Source organism: Oncorhynchus kisutch, linkage group LG3 (assembly GCF_002021735.2).
Source record: "Oncorhynchus kisutch isolate 150728-3 linkage group LG3, Okis_V2, whole genome shotgun sequence".
Lineage (NCBI taxonomy): Eukaryota > Metazoa > Chordata > Actinopteri > Salmoniformes > Salmonidae > Oncorhynchus > Oncorhynchus kisutch.
In genome coordinates, this window is record NC_034176.2 from 54,114,986 (window position 1) to 54,135,207 (window position 20,222).

The 20,222-nt window shown below is 43.7% G+C and overlaps 1 pseudogene; it reads left to right on the plus strand.

Moving 5' to 3' along the window:
• The first annotated feature begins 2,630 nt into the window (after positions 1-2,630).
• Positions 2,631-20,222, plus strand: LOC109874253 (cyclic nucleotide-gated cation channel beta-1-like; annotated as a pseudogene).

Consider the following 20,222-nt stretch of genomic DNA (forward strand, 5'->3'; position numbering starts at 1 on the left):
CTCATTCTCGGACTGGAAACATTGTTTGCAGAGTTCACAATCTCATTTTCAAGTCCTTGTTTAAAAAATAATGATATTTTGGAGATGATTTCGTTTTCAAATATCAGAAGGTGAACGGTTGTAATCTGAATCAAGGGAAAAAGGCCATTCTTGAACATGGGGTGAGACAATAGGCCATTTTCATTTTCTCTGGCTTGCCATTCCAAATAAAATGGAATATTTTTTGCTCATAATTTAAACTGTTTAAACTGTCGCTGTTTAAATTTTCTCTCTAAAAGGATGCATTATGAAAGGAAAATGACATGCGCAAGAAAAGGTGGTCATATGCCTACCTGGTTAAATAAAGGGGAAATAAAAATATATTTTTTAATCCTTTTTGAGACAATAATACATGCATCCAGGTCAGGATAACCAATAATATACACAAAGCACTAACCCCGACTCTCGTTTTTTAAGTGTTCATAGTTCTAGGTCTATATATTCCTGGTGTCTTTTTTTTAGCAAACATTCCTTATTTTAGTTAAAAAGATCAATTTTCACCTAAAATGACACACCCAATTTTCACCTAAAATGACACACCCAATTTTAACTGCCTGTAGCTCAGGACCTGAAGCAAGGATATGCATATTATTGACACCATTTGAAAGGAAACACTTTGAAGTTCGTGGGAATGTGAGATGAATGTAGGAGAATATAACATCTTATATCTGGTAAAAGATCATACAAAGAAAAACAACCATTTTTTTGTATTTTTCTTTGTACAATCATCTTTGAAATGCAAGAGAAAGCGCATAATGTATTATTCCAGCCCAGGCACAATTTAGATTTTGGCAACTAGATGGCAGCAGCATATGTGCAAAGTTTTAGACTGATCCAATGAACCATTGCATTTCTGTTGAAAATGTTGTATCAAGACGGCCCAATTGTGCCTAATTGGTTTAATAATATATTTTCAAGTTCATAACTGTAACGGTTCTCTTTAGTTGAAGGAGAGGCGGAACAAAATGCAGCATGATGATGATTCATGTTTGTTTAATAAAGGAAAACTATACATGAATAAACTACAAAAACAATAAAATGTGAAAACTCAAAACAGTCCTATCTGGTGCAAAACACAGAGACAGGAACAATCACCCACAAACACACAGTGAAACCCAGACGACCTAAATATGGTTCCCAATCAGAGACAATGACTAACACCTGCCTCTGATTGAGAACCATATCAGGCCAGACATAGAAATAGACAAACAAGACATCCAACATAGAATGCCCACTCAGATCACACCCTGACCAACCAAAACATAGAAACATACAAAGCAAACTATGGTCAGGATGTGACAATAACTGTGCATTCTCCACAAACAATAGCATGGTATTCTTTCACTGTAATAGCTACTGTAAATTGGACAGTGCAGTTAGAATAACAAGAATTTAAGCTTTCTGCCAATATCGAATATGTCTATGTCCTGGGAAATGTTCTTGTTACGTACAACATCATGCTAATCACATTAGCGCACATTAGCTCAACCGTCCTGAGGTTGGGACACCGATCTGTAGAGATGCTTAAGAGGTTTTAAACGCTCTTCACAGACCGTGCTTATTTGAGACCAAAACTAGCGATCACTTGTAGAGTCGTGACTTTTTATAATCACTTCTATTTTCTATTTTTCACTTCTAGACTATCAGAAAGAATGTTGGTACTTATATATTTTGATCCAAAGCCATGAATGAGTGAGTCACTCAGCTGTATGTAGGTGCCGAGGCTATATGATAACAAGCAAAATTACATTAGTGTTCTATGTACCACCTCTGACCATTCCCCAAGTTCTATGTTCAAAATATTGTTCCAGTATTCGCTTTCTAACATGTTAGAGCTTCAGCGGGAAAAGGTCTGTTGAGACAAAACACATTCCTTTGGTGAATTTGGCAAGCACAGGCCTGGATCTCCTCCCTTGATTTACAACAGGATGTGAGTGTCAATCCCCACTAGTTCTTTCCTTCCCCCTCTACGGGGGAAAGGGGGTCCGATTGAAGTTATTCGTTGCAAACCGGTTCTGTCTTATTTGGATACTCGTGGTCAGTCATGACAATGTTATGAATTTCGAGATATGCATTTTCAGGGGTGCTACATAATGTCAGCACCCCTCCCTTTTAGCCTCAGAGTAGCCTCAACTTGTCAGGGCATGGATTCTACAAGGTGTAGAAAGCTTTCCATAGGGATGCGGGCCCATGTTGACTCCAAAGCTTCCCACAGTTGTGTCAAGTTGGCTGGATGTCCTTTGGGTGGTAGACCATTCTTGATACACACGGGAATCTGTTGAGCGTGAAAAACGCAGCAGCGTTGCAGTTCTTGAAACAAACTGGTGGCAACTACTACCATACCCCGTTCAAAGGCACATAAATATTTAGTCTCACCCATTCACCCTCTGAATGGCACACATAAACAATCCATGTCTCAATTGTCTCAAGGCTCAATCCTTCTGTAATAATCTCTCCTCCCCTTAATCTACACTGGATGTAACAAGTGACATCAATAAGGAATCATTGCTTTCACCTCCATTCACTTGGTCAGTCTATGTAATTTAATGTTTTGTATTGTCTTCAACTGTTTTACCACCCCCTCTCTCCGTCTCTGTGTAGTGGTGAGGCTGGAGTGTTGACATGGATCACCCATGATTTTGATCATTCTCTTCCCCAGCCTGCTGGGACACGCCGGCTAGGCAGAGCCAACACTGAGGTAAGATCCACTACAGATTTGTGTGAACGTTACTGCAAGATCGTGTTAAGTTCAATCTCACAGTGCCGTTTGTGACTCTGTTCATCCTTATCCTTCCCCCCTCCACCAAACAGGACCAGGTATCAGGTACAGAACTACTGTGTGTGTGTGTGTGTGTGTGTGTGTGTGTGTGTGTGTGTGTGTGTGTGTGTGTGTGTGTGTGTGTGTGTGTGTGTGTGTGTGTGTGTGTGTGTGTGTGTGTGTGTGTGTGTGCGTGTGCGTGTGCGTGCGCATGTGCAAATTAGTGAGGAAGCCGGATGTGGAGGTCCTGGGCTGGATTCTATATAGCAGATGATCTAAATGACTACTTTGACACTGGCAAACGGAGAATCTGAGATGAAACATTTGGGCCGTGTCTTGAATCCATTAATAGTCTAGGTGAGTGGAGATGTAAATATTGTACAATATTAGGGGAAATTATAGTCCTAAAAAAGCTTTCCAGTTTCACTGACTCACCTGCAGCTCACTCACCGGTGATGGCTGATGCCCATGTCAAAAACAACTATCTTGTTTTACTTTGTAAAACAATATTGGTCGCTCAATGGGCCTGGTTGGAAGTTGATAACATATTTAGTAGCCTACAGGCAGATTCGTCTTCTCTTTTCAGCAGGAGTCACTGGCTTTCCAATCTGTGTTTACCCAGGATTGTATTTTAAATACTGCGAAATACCTGTTTTCGTTGTATGATGTTCACTGACAGATTTGCAGCGTGATCCCAACTTTAGGCTTGCCTCGTGATTAGGCTACACCAAAAAGTTCTACAGCTGCACCATCGAGAACATCTTGACTGGCTACATAACCGCTTGGTATGGCAATTGCACCACCTTGACCGTAAAGCTCTACATAGGGTGGTGCGGACAGCCCGGTACATCTCTGGGGCCGAGCTCCCTGCTATCCAGGACCTCTATATCAGAGTGGCAGAGGAATACCTGAAAAATTGCCAAGGACTCCAGCCATCCAATTCATAGACTGTTCCACCCTGCTACCATCCGGGAGCATCGGCTCTCGGACAAACAGGCTCCGAGACAACTTCTACCCCCAAGCCATAAGACTGCTAAATAGCCAGACTGCTAAATAGTCAACTCATGGTACCCAAACTATCTTGCACGGACTCTTCGCAACCTAGACTCCAGAGTTCCCCTGTGGAGATAGGAGAACCTTCCAGAAGGACAACCATCTCTGCAGCACTCCACCAATCAGGCCTTTATGGTAGAGTGGCCAGGCAGAAGCCACTCCTCAGTAAAAGGCACATGATAGTCCGCTTGGAGTTTGCCAAAAGTCACCTGAAGGACTCTCAAACCATGAGAAACAAGAGTCTCTGGTCTGATGAAACCAATATTGAACTCTTTGGCCTGAATGCCAAGCGTCACGTCTGGAGGAAACCTGGCACCATTCATACGGTGAAGCACATTATTCTTTTTAAAATTCTTCAAGCTCTGTCAAGTTGGTTGTTGATCATTGCTAGACAGCCATTTTCAAGTCGATTTAAGTCAAAACCGTAACTAGGCCACTCAGGAACATTCAATGTCGTCTTTGTAAACAGCTTTAGTGTATATTTGGCCTTGTGTTTTATTTTATTGTCCTGCTGAAAGGAAACTTTGTCTCCCAGTGTCTGTTGGAAAGCAGACTTAACATGGTTTTCCTCTAGGATTGTGCCTGTGCTTAGCTCTATTCTGTTTCTTTTTATAAAAAAAAAAATCTCTAGTCCTTGCCGATGACAAGCATACCCATAACATGATGCAGCCACCACCATGCTTGAAAATATGAAGGGACGCATTTGAAGTCTGTAATGGTGATGTGCCAAATCTGAACAATTTGGGCTACAACCTGTGGAAAGGGGAAACTCTCATGAACACGATGCTCCGTTTATGCTCTATGATCCCCACAAGTATCTCAGGACTCGAATGAAGGTAACCCACACAAATTAATGGAAGGTAGCTTTGTGCCAACCAAAATAAGCTGTTATACAGTATATGTATCCCAAAAATATTTAAGATTTCCTAAGATTTCTTATATCTCCTAGATATAGGACACACACTTCAAAACCTTATCCCTTATCATTAAAAAAATTAACTATCTTTTTTGCCATTTATGAATGTGTATTCAATGCTTTTCTATGAGCTATAGTAGTAATATTTTATCAAATAATTTGTAATAAAATACATATATTTATATGACGGGGTCCTAAGATTCAAAATATATTCCATATGTTAGCTTAGTATAAATGTTTTACTCCTGAAATTAGTTAACAAACAGGTTGAATACCTATCGTCGCTAGACATATCAGCTTTTCATTTTTTATTAATTTGTAAAAAATAAAATAAAAAACAGAATTCCACTTTGACATTATGGGGTATTGTGTTTAGGCCAGTGACACAACATCTCATTTTAATATATTTTGAATTCAGGCTGTAACACAAAACAAATTGAAAAAGTCAAGGGGTGTGAATACTTTCTAAAGGCACTGTATGTACAATATTGTTTACACTATTACAGCTTCAGTTGGACATGTCTCTTGTATTGTCTTGTGCCACCAATTCCTCATTGAATCAGAGCGGACCTGAAAAGGTAGGTTCTAAAATCAAATTTAGACCATTAAGAATGACTTAGTCCCGCGAGCCAGATACTGGATTCTCATTGGAGGGTCGACAGCGAGGCTAAGGATGACTAGGGATATGTTTAATTTAGTCCTTTTTTTTCTACACAAAACAATTGTTTAATTCATGTAAACATAGTGGAGATCTAACCCAATGTCAAACAGACCAATTCAAAAACAAACAACAATATATTCCTCTCCCCAGTATACATCCTCACACTCCCGATTGACAAATATTATCTTGATAATTCAATGCTGCTATGGCAACATTGTTCTAAATCCTTCCATTCATATCTGTCTAATCTTGTTGTCGATGGTTGTCTTGACAATTTATCCTGAGTTTGTGATTGTCTGGGCAGTCATAGTTCATATCAAACTCAGACGGTTTTCCTCCAAACCAACCGTTAATCTCCAGAATGAGAGTTAAGGATTATTTGTTGTGAAGGTGAGACCACGCACTGTATATTACATTGTGTTTGCCACAATTAAGTGGCAAACAGTCACGGAAGAAGGAGACCACATAGGCTTTAGAGAACTTCAGAGAGATTTTCCAATGGGTTCAGAGTGAGTTGTGTAACAGGGAACAATCTGTCGACATTGTTGTTGAATTATGGCTGTATCTGTTTCAGTGACAGATATAAATCATTTCCTTACCAGTGAAATAATTAATTATCTGCAATTGTGAGACATTTTCTTACTCTGGATGCCCAGAGTGCATATGCCTATGTTAACGCTGATCCTTCTAGCAAGCAGCTCTAACGCCCTGAACCAGAGCTAGGTGGATGTGTGTTTGTCCTGATTATTTTCTCTGCTTCACTTCCAGCACTAAGACTGTATTGATAGGTTTTCTCAGTGTTTAACGCTACTCCTATTGGCTATCTCACACAGTAAAGCTGCACTGATTGGACCACACTCCCTCTCCAGGTGCCTGGTGGAAGTATGTCCAGCTGAGGAGTTGCCTGAGGTTGAGGCAGAGGCAGAGCCAGTCGATCCAAGCCTCCCAGTGTCTACCCCCAGAGAGTCTTCCCCTGAACCAGAGCCAGAACCAGAGCCAGAACCGACAAAGAAACAGTCTCCCCCAGCGACATAGGCCCCGGCATTGACCGACCAGCCAGAACCAGCCAACCAGAAGGCTCCGCCTACTGCCACTCCTCAGGTAGGGAACATTTTAACTGTCAACAGGTAACATTGTTATTACACTGTAGTTACATGTGTGTTACCAATGCTATTACTTTGGAGAATGTTTTTTTCTGTTCACTGCTCTCATTACAGGAAGAGGAAGGTGTCGACGAAGGAGGGTGTGAAGGTGAGTCTTTCTGCTTCATGTAATATGAGAATATTTATCAATGCTGAACAGTAGTGCACATATGCTACATGGACAAAAGTTTATGGACACCTGCTCATCGAACATCTCATTCCAAAAATCATGGGCACTAATATGGAGTTGGTCTCCCCTTTGCCGCTATGACAGTCTCCACTCTTCTGGGAAGGCTTTTTATATATTTATTTTTATTTCACCTTTATTTAACCAGGTAGGCCAGTTCAGAACAAGTTCTCATTTACAACTGCTACCTGGCCAAGATAAAGCAAAGCAGTGCGACAAAAACAACAACACAGAGTTACACATGGGATAAACAAACGTACAGTCAATAACACAATAGAAAAATCTCTGTTCAGTGTGTACAAATGTAGTAAGATGTAGTAAGATTAGGGAGGTAAGGCAATAAATAGGCCATAGTGGCGAAATAATTACAATTTAGCATTAACACTGGAGTGATAGATGTGCAGATGATGATGTGCAAGAAGAGATACTGGGGTGCAAAAGAGCAACAACCAAAAAAATTACAATATGGGGATGACATAGTTGGGTGTACTATTTACAGATGGGCTGTGTACAGGTACAGTGATTGGTAAGCTGCTCTGACAGCTGATGCTTAAAGTTAGAGAGGGAGATAGAAGTCTCCAGCTTCAGTGATTTTTGCAATTGGTTCCAGTCATTGGCAGCAGAGAACTGGAAGGAAAGGCAGCCAAATGGGGTGTTGGCTTTGTGGATGAGCAGTGAAATATACCTGCTCGAGTCTGTGCTATGGGTGGGTGTTGCTATGGTGACCAGTGAGCTGAGATAAGGCGGGGCTTTACCTAGAAACGACTTATAGATGACCTGGAGCCAGTGGGTCTGGCAACAAATATGTATCGAGGGCCAGCCAACGAGAGCGTACAGGTCGCAGTGGTGGGTAGTATATGGGGCTTGACCTCAACCCTGGATTTCCACTAGATGTTGGAACATTGCTGCAGGGACTTGCTTCCATTTAGCCACAAGAGCATTAGTGAGGTCGGGCACTGATGTTGGGCGATTAGGTCTGGCTCACAGTCTGCGTTGTAATTCATCCCAAAGGTATTCAATGGGGTTGAGGTCAGGACTCTGTACAGGCCTGTCAAGTTCTTCCACACCAATCTCAACAAATTATTTCTGTATTGACTTCGCTTTGTGCACGGGGGCATTGTCATGCTGAAACAGGAAAAAGCCTTCCCCAAACTGTTGCCACATTGTTGGAAGCAAAGAATCATATAGAATGTCATTGTATGCTGTAGCGCTAAAATTTTCTTCACCGGAACTAAGGGGCGTAGCTCGAACAATGAAAAACAGCCCAAACCATTATTCCTCCTCCACCAAACTTTACAGTTGGCACTATGCATTGGGGCAGGTAGCGTTCTCCTGGTATGCCAGATGGTGAAGCGTGATACATCACTCCAGGGAACGTGTTTCCACTGCTACGGAGTCCAATGGCGGTGAGCTTTACACCACTCCAGGCGATGCTTGGCATTGCACATGGTGATATTAGGCTTGTGTGAGGCTGCTCGACCATGGAAACCCATTTCATTAAGCTCCCGACGAACAGTTCTTGTGTTGACGTTGCTTCCAGAGGCAGTTTGGAACTCGGTAGTGAGTGTTGCAACCGAGGACAGGCACGCTACGCGCTTCAGCACTCAACGGTCCCGCTCTGTGAGCTTGTGTTGCCTAAAACTTTGCGGTTGAGCTGTTATTGCTCCTTGACATTTCCACTTCACAATAGTTGACAGTTGACCGGTGCAGCTCTAGCAGGGCAGAAATCTGACGAACTGAATTGTTGGAAAGGTGACATCCTACTGTATGATGGTGCCACGTTGAAGGTCACTAAGCCCTTTATTAAGGCCATTCTACTGCCAATGTTTGTCTATGAATCTTAAAATTACATGGCTGTGTGCTTGATTTTATACACCTGTCAGCAACGGGTATGGCTGAAAGAGCTGAATCGACTAATTTAAAAGGGTGTCCACATACTTTTGTATTTATAGTTTATATGACGGCACAACTACCAGACATTAAAACTACTACTACTAACTACTACTCTAACATTTTCCATCTAATCATGACTTCCAGTTTTGCTCGATTGTTTTGATCTGATTGGCTGTCTGACGGTGTCTCCACCCAGTGCCCTCCAGTTGCTCTCCAATCAGGAGCCTGCTTGTGCATATCCCCCACGTCTGCCAGTACCTAGACAGTCTCACCCAGTTGCTACGCTATGACAACCTGACCCCTCCTAGACTGTCCATGCTCGCCCTGACAGAAAAGCTAACCCTGCTAAAACATGACATGTCCAAGCTACCCAAGCAGGCACAACAGTACTGCCAAATTATCCTCAACAGACTTAACCCAAACACAGTGTCCCAACCCCAACCCCAGGAGGATGCCTCCAAGGAGTAGCACTCCCTTCCTCTATCCCAACGCCTTTCCCTCCCTGCAGACCTGTAGTTAGATTCATAAAATGAGTGTCAAATTAGATCAACCTTCTCCTCAGAGCACCAAATCAAGTTTCACCTATCCTGAGACTTCCTGACCCCATCCTCACCCCTTGACCCCCGACCTCCACATCTCTGCCATCATGCTCTCTACAATCCCCCCTGCTTCATCGGGAAGAGCAGCAGCCATCCACCCACTGCTAAGGTGAACCGAACCCTCTAAAGGGTGAAATGTCCTGTGCCGTGCTGTTCTGTTCTGTGTTGTGCAATGCTGTGTCGTGTTGTGCCATGCCGTGCTGTGTTGTGTCGTTCTTTCACATCGATGACAATAGCCTCTTTATTTAAAAAAAACCTTTTTCTACATTATAGAATAATAGGGAAGACATCAAAACTATGAAATAACAAATATGGAATCATGTAGCAACCAAAAAAGTGCCAAACAAATCAAAACACACTCATGAAGAAGTCATCTGTTAATTGATAATAGCCTCTTTACTGTTGTACCCAAGTTATCCCTGGGCTAAGCAAACCCCTTGGTTTCTAGAATGTTTTCGACTTCCTACAAAAGTTCTAGGACACTTTCAAGGGTTGTTTCTAGAATTTTAATCTGATAGTTCTGGGTTGTCTAGAGTTCTAGAATAATCTGTCGGGGATTCCTCAGAGAGTTCTGGAATGTTGATGTGTATCAAAGTTCTAGAATCCTACTTTGTGTTCTTCAGAGAACGTTGGTAGGGACAGAGGGAATGTGCTGCTAGCAGTTAAAGTAGAGGATGTGGACAGAGACGTAGTGATGGGAGGGAGTTGCAACATCCCCCAGATCATCACCTCCCAGGACCCCCTGTCCATCTCTCTGACCGTGCCTCTCGTCCCCATGACCAAGCTTCAGGTAAACTGACTATACACTCTGCTGCTTCAAAAGTCTATCTGATGATTATAGGTAAACTTAGCAAAAAAATAAACGTCCACTCACTGTCAACTGCGTTTATTTTCAGCACACTTAACATGTGGAAATATTTGTATGAATGCAACAAGATTCAAAAACGGAGACATAAACTGAACAAGTTCCACAGACGTGCCATCGACAGGAATGGAATAATGGGGGGGTCAAAATCAAAAGTAAGTTCGTATCTGGTGTGGCCACCAGCTGCATTAAGTACAGCAGTGCATCTCCTCCTCATGGACTGCACCAGATTTGCCAGTTCTTGCTGTGAGATGTTACCCCACTCTTCCACCAAGGCACCTGCAATTTCCCAGACATTTCTGGGGGGAATGGCCCTAGCCCTCACCCTCCAATCCAACAGGTCCCAGACGTGCTCAATGGGATTGAGATCCGGGCTCTTCACTGGCCATGGCAGAACACTGACATTCCTGTCTTTCAGGAAATCACGCACAGAACGAGCAGTATGGCTGGTGGCATTGTCATGCTGGAGGGTCATGTCAGGATGAGCCTGCAGGAAGGGTATCACATGAGGGAGGAGGATGTCTTCCCTGTAACGCACAGTGTTGAGATTGCCTGCAATGACAACAAGCTCAGTCCAATGGTGCTGTGACACACCGCCCCAGACCATGACGGACCCTCCACCTACACATCGATCCCGCTCCAGAGTACATTCCTTCGACGATAAACGTCAGTCCGACCGTCACCCCTGGTGAGACAAAACCTCGACTCGTCAGTGAAGAGCACTTTTTGCCAGTCTTGTCTGGTCCAGAGACGGTGGGTTTGTGCCTATAGGCGATGTTGTTGCCGGTGATGTCTGGTGAGGATCTGCCTTACAACAGGCCTACAAGCCCTCAGTCCAGCCTCTCTCAGCCTATTGCCGACAGTCTGAGCACTGATGGAGGGATTGTGCATTCCTGGTGTAACTCGGGCAGTTGTTGTTGCCGTCCTGTACCTGTCCCGCAGATGTGATGTTCGGATGTTCGGGTGTACTGATCCTGTGCAGGTGTTGACGATCAGTTGTCTGTCCTGTCTCCCTGTAGCGCTGTCTTAGGCGTCTCAAAGTATGGACATTGCAATTTATTGCCCTGGCCACATCTGCAGTGCTCATGCCTCCTTGCAACATGCCTAAGGCACGTTCACACAGATGAGCAGGGATCCTGGGAATCTTTCTTTTGTGTGTTTTCCAGAGTCCGTAGAAAGGCCTCTTTAGTGTCCTAAGTTTTCATAACTGTGACCTTAATTGCCTACCGTCTGTAAGCTGTTAGTGTCGTAATGACCGTTCCACAGGTGCATGTTCATTAATTGTTTATAGTTCATTGAGCAAGCATGGGAAACCGTGTTTAAACCCTTTACAATGAGGATCTGTGAAGTTATTTAGATTTTTATGAATTATCTTTGAAAGACAGGGTCCTGAAAAAGGGACTTTTCTTTTTTGCTGAGTCTAGCTGTACAGACTTGCTCTGTAGTGATTTTCCTAGGATGACCCTAATATTACTCTCTCTCTTTTTCTCACACATTCAGCAAAGCTTTGGCTACAGAGTAAGTTATGACAGCTTTGTTTGTGCAGCTATTCTGCCCTTTTCTCTTTGTCTCCTATTGCCTAACCTTGTTTCGCCTTCCCCTCAGTGGCTTGCTCCTCCTGGTAGAAGAGAGAAGTGCTGAAGAGGATGATGTTTGTGTTGTTGATGACTTGGAGATGCAGACCAGCCTCCTGACTGTGGAAGATGAGTGAGTGATGCCACACAGGCAAATGCACAACATGCATGCAAAACCAGTGGAGGCTGCTGAGCAGAGGACAGCTCTTAACAATGGCTGGAACGGAGTAAATGGAATCAATCATATATATTTTCAATTTTTTAAAACTAGGAAGTCAGTTAAGAACAAATTATTATTTACAATGACAGTGGGTTAACTACCTTGTTCAGTGGCAGAACAAGTTATACCTTGTCAGCTCAGGGATTCGATTCACCAACCTTGCAGTTACTGGACCAACACTCTAACCACTAGGCTACCTGCCACCCCTCGTTATGGAAGCCACGCATTTGATGTATTTGATACCATTACTATGAGCCCATCCTCCCCAATTAAGGTGCCACCAAACTCCTGTGATGCAAACACGCATTTACACTTGCACACACACTCGCTCACTCACTGATGATGTCATGCACTGCAGGGATCGTCCAGCATCAGTGGCCAGCTATGGCAGTGTGAATATCCAAGAGGGAGGGACTACACTGGTCAAGCTGTTTAAGGCGAGGACGGTACACAAGAAGGAAAAACTGATGGACCCTGATGACTCTGAGGAAGACAGCCCCCAAGCCTGTAGGTTACCACTAAACATGACCTTTAACTTGTGACCCTGACCCTTGACCTTACAACAAGCAAAATAGACAATTGCCATACGATTTTCTAAAATACACAAATGCAAGCCTGACCCACATCCTTTTTCACATAACCTATAACTTTTGACTCCCGGCCCCGGCCAAGGCACCCTCCTCCCCTGCCCACAGAAGAGGATATGAAGGACATCCCAGGCCCGGTGGAGGAGGAAGAGGTGGAGGAGTACTGGGACTTGTATGGATACCGAATCAAAATCCTCAAACTTCCCAAAATGCTCCCACTTCCTAGTTGGCTTCAAACCATAGTGGACTATCGTTTCCCATCCAGCATCGACCTCTATACTGGTGAGTTATAACATATTATACTTATACACTAAGGCCCGAGGAGGTGTGGTACTGTGTATGGCCAAAATTCCACGGCAAAGGGCTGTTCTTATGCTCATCGCAATGAGTGCCTTTGTACACCCCTTAGCCGTGGTATATTGGCCATATACCACAAATGACTGAGGTGCATTACTGCTATTATGAACTGGTTATCAACGTTTTTATTTTTTTTAAATACTTTTTTTATTTCACCTTTATTTAACCAGGTAGGCTAGTTGAGAACAAGTTCTCATTTACAACTGCGACCTGGCCAAGATAAAGCATAGCAGTGTGAACAGACCACACCACAAAGTTACACATGGAGTAGACAATAAACAAGTCAATAACACAGTAGAAAAAAAAGAAAAAAAAAGTCTATATACATTGTGTGCAAAAGGCATGAGGAGGTAGGCGAATAATTACAATTTAGCAGATTAACACTGGAGTGATAAATTATCAAATGGTCACGTGCAGGTAGAGATACTGGTGTGCAAAAGAGCAGAAAAGTAAATAAATAAAAACAGTATGGGGATGAGGTAGGTAGATTGGGTGGGCTATTTACCGATGGACTATGTACAGCTGCAGCGATCGGTTAGCTGCTCAGATAGCAGATGTTTAAAGTTGCAGTGCCTTGCAAAAGTATTCACCCCCCTTGCCATTTTTCCTATTTTGTTGCATTACAACCTGTAATTTAAATTTCATGTAATGGACATTCACAAAATAGTCCAGAATGGTGAAGTGAAATGAAAAAAATAAATTATAATAAAATTACAACGGAAAGTGGTGCATGCATATGTATTCACCCCCTTTGCTACGAAGACCCTAAATAAGATCTGCTGCAACCAATTACCTTCAGAAGTCACATAATTCATTCAATAAATGACGACCAAGGAGCTCTCTAAACAGGACAGGGACAAAGTTGTGGAGAAGTACAGATCGGGGATGGGTTATAAAAAATATCCGAAACATTTAACATCCTACTGAGCACCATTAAATCCATTATTAAAAAATGGAAAGAATATGGCACCACAACAAACCTGCCAAGAGAGGGCCGCTCACCAAAACTCATGGACCAGGCAAGGAGGGCATTAATCAGAGAGGCAACAAAGTGACCAAAGATAACCCTGAAGGAGCTGCAAAGCTCCACAGAGGAGATTGGAGTATCTGTCCATAGGACCACATTAAGCCGTACACTCTACAGAGCTGGGCTTTATGGAGGTGGCCAGAAAAAAAGCCATAGCTTAAAGAAAAAAAGAACAAACATGTTTGGTGTTCGCCAAAAGGCATGTGGGAGACTCCCCAAACATATGAAAGAAGGTACTCTGGTCAGATGAGACTAAAATGGAGCTTTTTGGCCATCAAGGCAAGCACTATGTCTGGCACAAACCCAACACCTCTCATCACCCCGAGAACAACATCCCCACAGTGAAGCATGGTGGTGTGGAGATGTTTTTCATCGGCAGGGACTGGGAGTTTTGCCTTGAAGAATGGGCAAAAATCCCAGTGGCTAGATGTGCCAAGCCTATAGAATGGTGTCTCTACAAAGTATTGACTTTTGGGGGGTGAATAGTTATGCATGCTCAAGTTTTCAATTTTTTTGTCTTATTTCTTGTTTGTTTCACAATAAAAAAATATATTTTTGCATCTTCAAAATGGTAGGCATGTTGTGTAAATCAAATGATACAAACCCCCAACAAATCTATTTTAATTCCAGGTTGTAAGGAAACAAAATAGGAAAAATGCCAAGGGGGTGAATACTTTCACAAGGCACTGTAATTATACAGTGAACAAGTAATTTTGTATTTAAGCGATGAGGCACTAGGGGGTGTGGTGTATTGCCAATATACCACGTTTATGGACTGTTCTTAGGCACGACGCAACGCAGATTGCCTGCATACAGCCCTTAGCCATGGTATATTAGCCATATGCTACAAACCCAAGAGGTGCCTTTTCGCAATTATAAACATAATTAGAACGGTAAACAAATAATTTGCCGTCATACCCGTGGAATACAATCTAATATAGCACGGCTTTCAGCCAATCAGTATCCAGGACCCAAACTATATAATAGTGGATAGTATCCCTCACCAATTTGACTACCATATACCCCTGTACCATTATACATTCCTATACAACACAATACTTTACCGACATGACCAACTGGCGAATGAGTGCGCCTGTTACAGTCTCACATCACAACTGGATCTTGACAATAAAATATGAACTATCTTTACCAACCTGATCTTCGGCCCTGATACTAATGTAATGAAATCATAATATGCCTTTTATCCCCTACTGAGTTTTTATATTCACGTTGTAGTTGACTCTGCTCTGCTCTGTTTGTGCCTATTGTCTCCCTGTAGACCTGGTCTACGTGGTGTGGCTGTTCTTTGTGATGATGGCGTGGAACTGGAACGTGTGGCTGATCCCTGTGCGCCGGGCCTTCCCCTACCAGACTGCAGACAACATCTACTGGTGGCTGTTAATGGACTATACCTGTGACCTTATTTACATCAACGACATCCTGGTCTTTCAGCCCCGCCTGGAGTTTGTACGCAGAGGAGATATTGTGGTAAGGGGATCTGGATACTCATGTATCCTGTAGGCGACCACATATGCACATGCGTATACAGAGATTCACATATACACAAACAGGCCCTCACACAAACAGGCCCTCTATGGCAAGTATTACTAGAAAATGCATGCCAACACAGACAGTCATACACACAGAGTCAGAAAAAAATTTGAAAACACACATACATGTACATATTTATAAATACAAGGAACAAAATGATGTTCTAATTTCTTATATTTTCCTACAGAGTGACAAAAAGGACATGAGAGACAACTACATGACAACAGAGCGAATTCAAGGTGAGGCTGAAGCTACACTGTTTCTCCTTGTTGACTAGGCTAGTAACTCTACATTTCTAAGTTGGATGTGAGGAGTGTTGGTTTAGAATTATTTGTCTTTCAGATGGATTGTATCAGTATGTTCCCCATGGAGATATTTTACTACTTTACTGGCGTTAACTCCCTCCTCAGATTCCCCCGCCCACTGAAGGTACACACACATACACATACATTCTTTGTAGTGCTTAGATCTTAGTGATTAGTGTTTGATTATTGATGCCTCTCTGTTGTCTCTCTCTCTCTCTCTCTCTCTCTGTTTCAGTACATGGCTTTCTTTGAGTTCAGCGACCGTTTGGAAGCAGTAATGAAGAAAGCCTACATCTACAGGTACCAGAGAGGGACACATAGAACACACTTTGACCATCAACCACACATACATACTCTACACGGGACATTCGCTCAGCACGTAAACACTCAGCAGAGAAAACTAAGCCAACACACTCAAAACACAATACGCATATTTAGCCAGCAGAGGGTGCTGTAGCCCTTACTGAGCTCAAATAACTTTTTCTCATTCCCCCTCCTCTCGCTCTCTCCCTCTCTCAGAGGGATCCTGACCACTTCCTAACTGTTGTATTCTCTCCACATCAACGCCTGTCTGTTCTATTGGGGTTCTGACTATGAGGGGCTGGGGTCCACTAAGTGGGTCTACGACGGCAGAGGGAACAGGTGAGGAGAATACCGCTAAACAGTCACTAAACAGCCCAAAACCTCATACCAACCACATTACCACAATATAAAACAGCTTTTTCTAAGTCCTCTTCTGCTATCACCTTTAAAATGTGTATTTATCCCAGATGTGTGTGTGCATGTATCTGTCTGACATCTGTGTGTATACTGTACCTCTGTCTGTCTGTGTGCCCAGTTATATCCGGTGTTACTACTTTGCTGTAAAGACCCTGATCACAATCGGTGGTCTCCCGGACCCCACCACCGTGTTCGAGATCACATTCCAGCTCGTCAACTACTTTGTTGGTGTCTTTGCTTTCTCCATCATGATGGGTCAGGTAGGTTCATTAAGGCACGCAGTAGCAAAACTTTTTACAACAGAAAAAAAGAAGCGTTTCTTGATGGCTGGTATGTTCTTGTTTCTGAGCGTTTTCTTCCGTTTCATGCCTACTGAACATAAGGCCTGTTGTTCTGCTGTTGTACCAGATGAGAGATGTGGCGGGGGCTGCCACAGCAAGACAGAACTACTACCGGGCCTGCATGGACAACACCATCAAGTACATGACCTCCTACCACATCCCCAAAGAGGTCCAGAACCGAGTGAAGACCTGGCACGACTACACCTGGAAGATACAGGGCATGCTGGGTGAGGAACGTTGGCTAAATGTTGTGAAAGTGCTGCATGTGAAAACGTTACAAAGAGGCTGTTTCTGTTATGGGCCTAGCTGCTCACTCACCATCCCCCTATCTCTCTCCTTCTCTCTGTCCATCTGTCTCCCTCCTTACCTTTATCCCTCTCTCTCTGTCTCTCTCTCTCTCCCTACAGAGGAGCAGGAGCTGTCGATCCAGCTGCCAGATAAGATGAGGGAGGACATGGCTGTGGATGTTCACTACTACATTGTCAGTAAAGTGGCCCTGTTCCAGGTAAGGGGAGGGAAGGAGTCTAATGCAGACACTCAGACATTGTAGCCCTCATCTTTGTCAAATCTTCAATAATACATACTGTACTCTTTCTTCTCTCTCTCGTGTTTTTTTTTATTTCTCCAATTGTACTAAACTCCCTCTTTCATGTCTCTCTATTCCCTGCCTCTATATCTGCCCCCCTTCCCTCTTTCTCTCTCTCTTTCTCTCTCCCTCTCTCTCTATTCCAGGGCTGTGACAGACAGATGATATTTGACATGTTGATTTGGCTCGAGTCTGTGGTATACCTGCCTGGGGACTTTGTCTGTAAAAAGGTAGGCCAGTGGAGTGATGCCCTCAACCTCCCATCACAGCTTTACCCCAAGCTTAGCCTAAATCACTTGCACATGGTCCATTCTCCCTTCGTAAACGATACCTCTAATTGCACCTGTGCGTGTTTGCTATGATCTGCTATAATGTGCTGTGTGTCCAGGGTGGGCAGGGTGAGATCGGCAGGGAGATGTATATCATCAAGCAGGGGGCGGTTCAGGTGGTGGGAGGACCTGATTTGAAAACTGTGTTTGTAACAATCAGGGCCGGCTCTGTGTTTGGAGAAATCAGGTGAGAGCTCCCCCTTAATCCCTGGTCCAAATCTTTTCCTCATATACAGTATCATGTTTTGGAATATCTAAGGGCTGTACATTGTACACAATCCCAATGAACCTGTTTCAGCGCTCATGCGTGAAACAATGTGCATGCTATGCCTCTAGCTTGCCTCTAGCATGTCTCTAAGCATGAAGCATGTGTTTGGTGTTTGTTTGGCGTATAACCCATATATGTCCTCCGATTGGACAGCTTGCTGGCAGGGGGCGGGGGGAACAGACGCACGGCCAACGTGATGGCTCACGGATTCGCTAACCTCTTCATCCCGGATAAGAGGGACCTCTCAGACATCCTGGTGCACTACCCCGAGTCCCAGAAACAAAGTGAGGGGGTGACCTCTCGAATCCAACTTTCCTACCTTTCCTACCCTTTCCCTATCCCTCTCTTCTTACCCAGGACACATCCAAAAGGCCCGAGGAGGGAGGTCAAATGGAAAGGCTGGGTTGTGGGATATGAGTCTTGGAGAAGGGAAGGGTGGAGGGGATGGATAACCTACACACAGCCAACACATATCCCACTACATATTGTACACCGATCTTGTGATTGCTCACGTGATGGCAGGGGCAAAAGGTGCGCTCTCTCTCTCTCTTTCTCTCTCTTTACCAAGCCTCTATCTCTCCGCTTCATCTCTTCATCCATCTGTAACCCTCTCCCTCTGTCTGTTCATCCGTTCTTTATCTCAATCTCTTTCCCTCTCTGTTGTAATTCTCTCTCTCTCTCTTTGATAATGGTTAAGAGGAGTTTGAGCTCCTGATGAAGTATTATTGGTTTAAGTGAGAGGCAGGCAGAAGTTCAGAGGGAATCAGATCCGGATAAACAGACAGTCTCATGACCTACTCTAACTCATCCGTGGCATCAATTTACCTCATGAGTGAGGACAGGGCGGTGCAGTGTGTGTGTGTGTATATGTGTGTGTGTGTGCCTAAATGTTTCAAGCCCACAAAATGCATCAATGTACACAGTGTATATGCACAGTGAGACCATATCTAAACAGTTCACTTCAGTCTGACTGACCTGACCACAACTTTCCCCTACCTCTCTCCCTTTCTAGGAAAATGCTGACTAAGAATAAGAAGCCAGAGGAAAAGAGGCGAAGGAGACTGCCGAGGTGATCCCAGACAGGCCAGAGACCCCCAAGCTGTTGAAAGCAACCCTGGTGGTTACAGTGCAGGCAGGCATTAAGGGCACCTTTGCCAAGCTGAAAGAGGGCTACAAACCTACTGAGACTGAGGTAAGTAGTACACGCATGCATTTACATGCACACACCTAGTGTCATAAACAGCTGCCTCTGTGTCTGTCCCTTCTCTCCCTTCTCACACCCTCCCTCTTACTCTCTCTCTCTCTCTCTCTTTTTGTGGGTGGATTAAAAATCAAATCAATCTTTGTTCTCTCTCTCTCTCTCACCCCCAACCCCCTCTCCCCCCAGTCCTCTGGACTCCACATACCTCCTCCCTCCCCGATGGTGCACCGTCGCTCCCCCATTCCCCCTACACATCCTCGCGTCGAGGATGACTAAGATGCGGTTTCCCGAGACGCCCGACAGCATGATGCTCATCCTCATGACATGCCGTCACAAAAGCGAGGAGCTCCTGTCCGTCGAGCAGAAAACTGGAGATGAAGAGGAGGAGATTGAGAAGAAGTAGGAGACTGAAAAGGAAATAGACAGAAAGAGAAGGGGAAGAAATGTTGTGGTCCTCCACTACTTTTCTATGCTCTTCTTGGTATATATTGACATTGAGATTTCAGACCGAAATGGTTAAAAAAAAACATTCTCTCTCTATTGCCGCGTTCACTTCATGTTAGAAACTCTGGACCTCAGAGACAAAATGAACGTAAGTTATTTGCATAGAGCTTCCTATTGGTTGATTTTCCAAGTGGGAAACTCGGGTACCATCTTTCTATAATGAGTAAGCAAGTCGGAAATGTTGGAGTTTCCGACAAGACGTGAACATGACATATGTCCCCCTCGGAAAAGTTCCCTTTACAGAGTTATCCTTTAATATTCTGTGTACCCCTTCTGTCCCTCACTCCCTCATGGTCTCACTGATGTTGTGTGTGTTAAATACGTTTTAGTGCCTTAAAGTGGCAATTAGCAGTTGAAACAATAAGAAAGTGTACTTCCGCCCCTGTTTCGGTAAAAAGCTGAGGGATGGGGCTGAAGAAATGTAACCACTGTCAAAAAATGATCATCCATGATATCAAAATGTAGTGTTATGCTTCTTTTGAAGCGCTATATAGCGTTTGTTTACGTTTACTTTTCTGATAAACATTGAAGTAAAACAA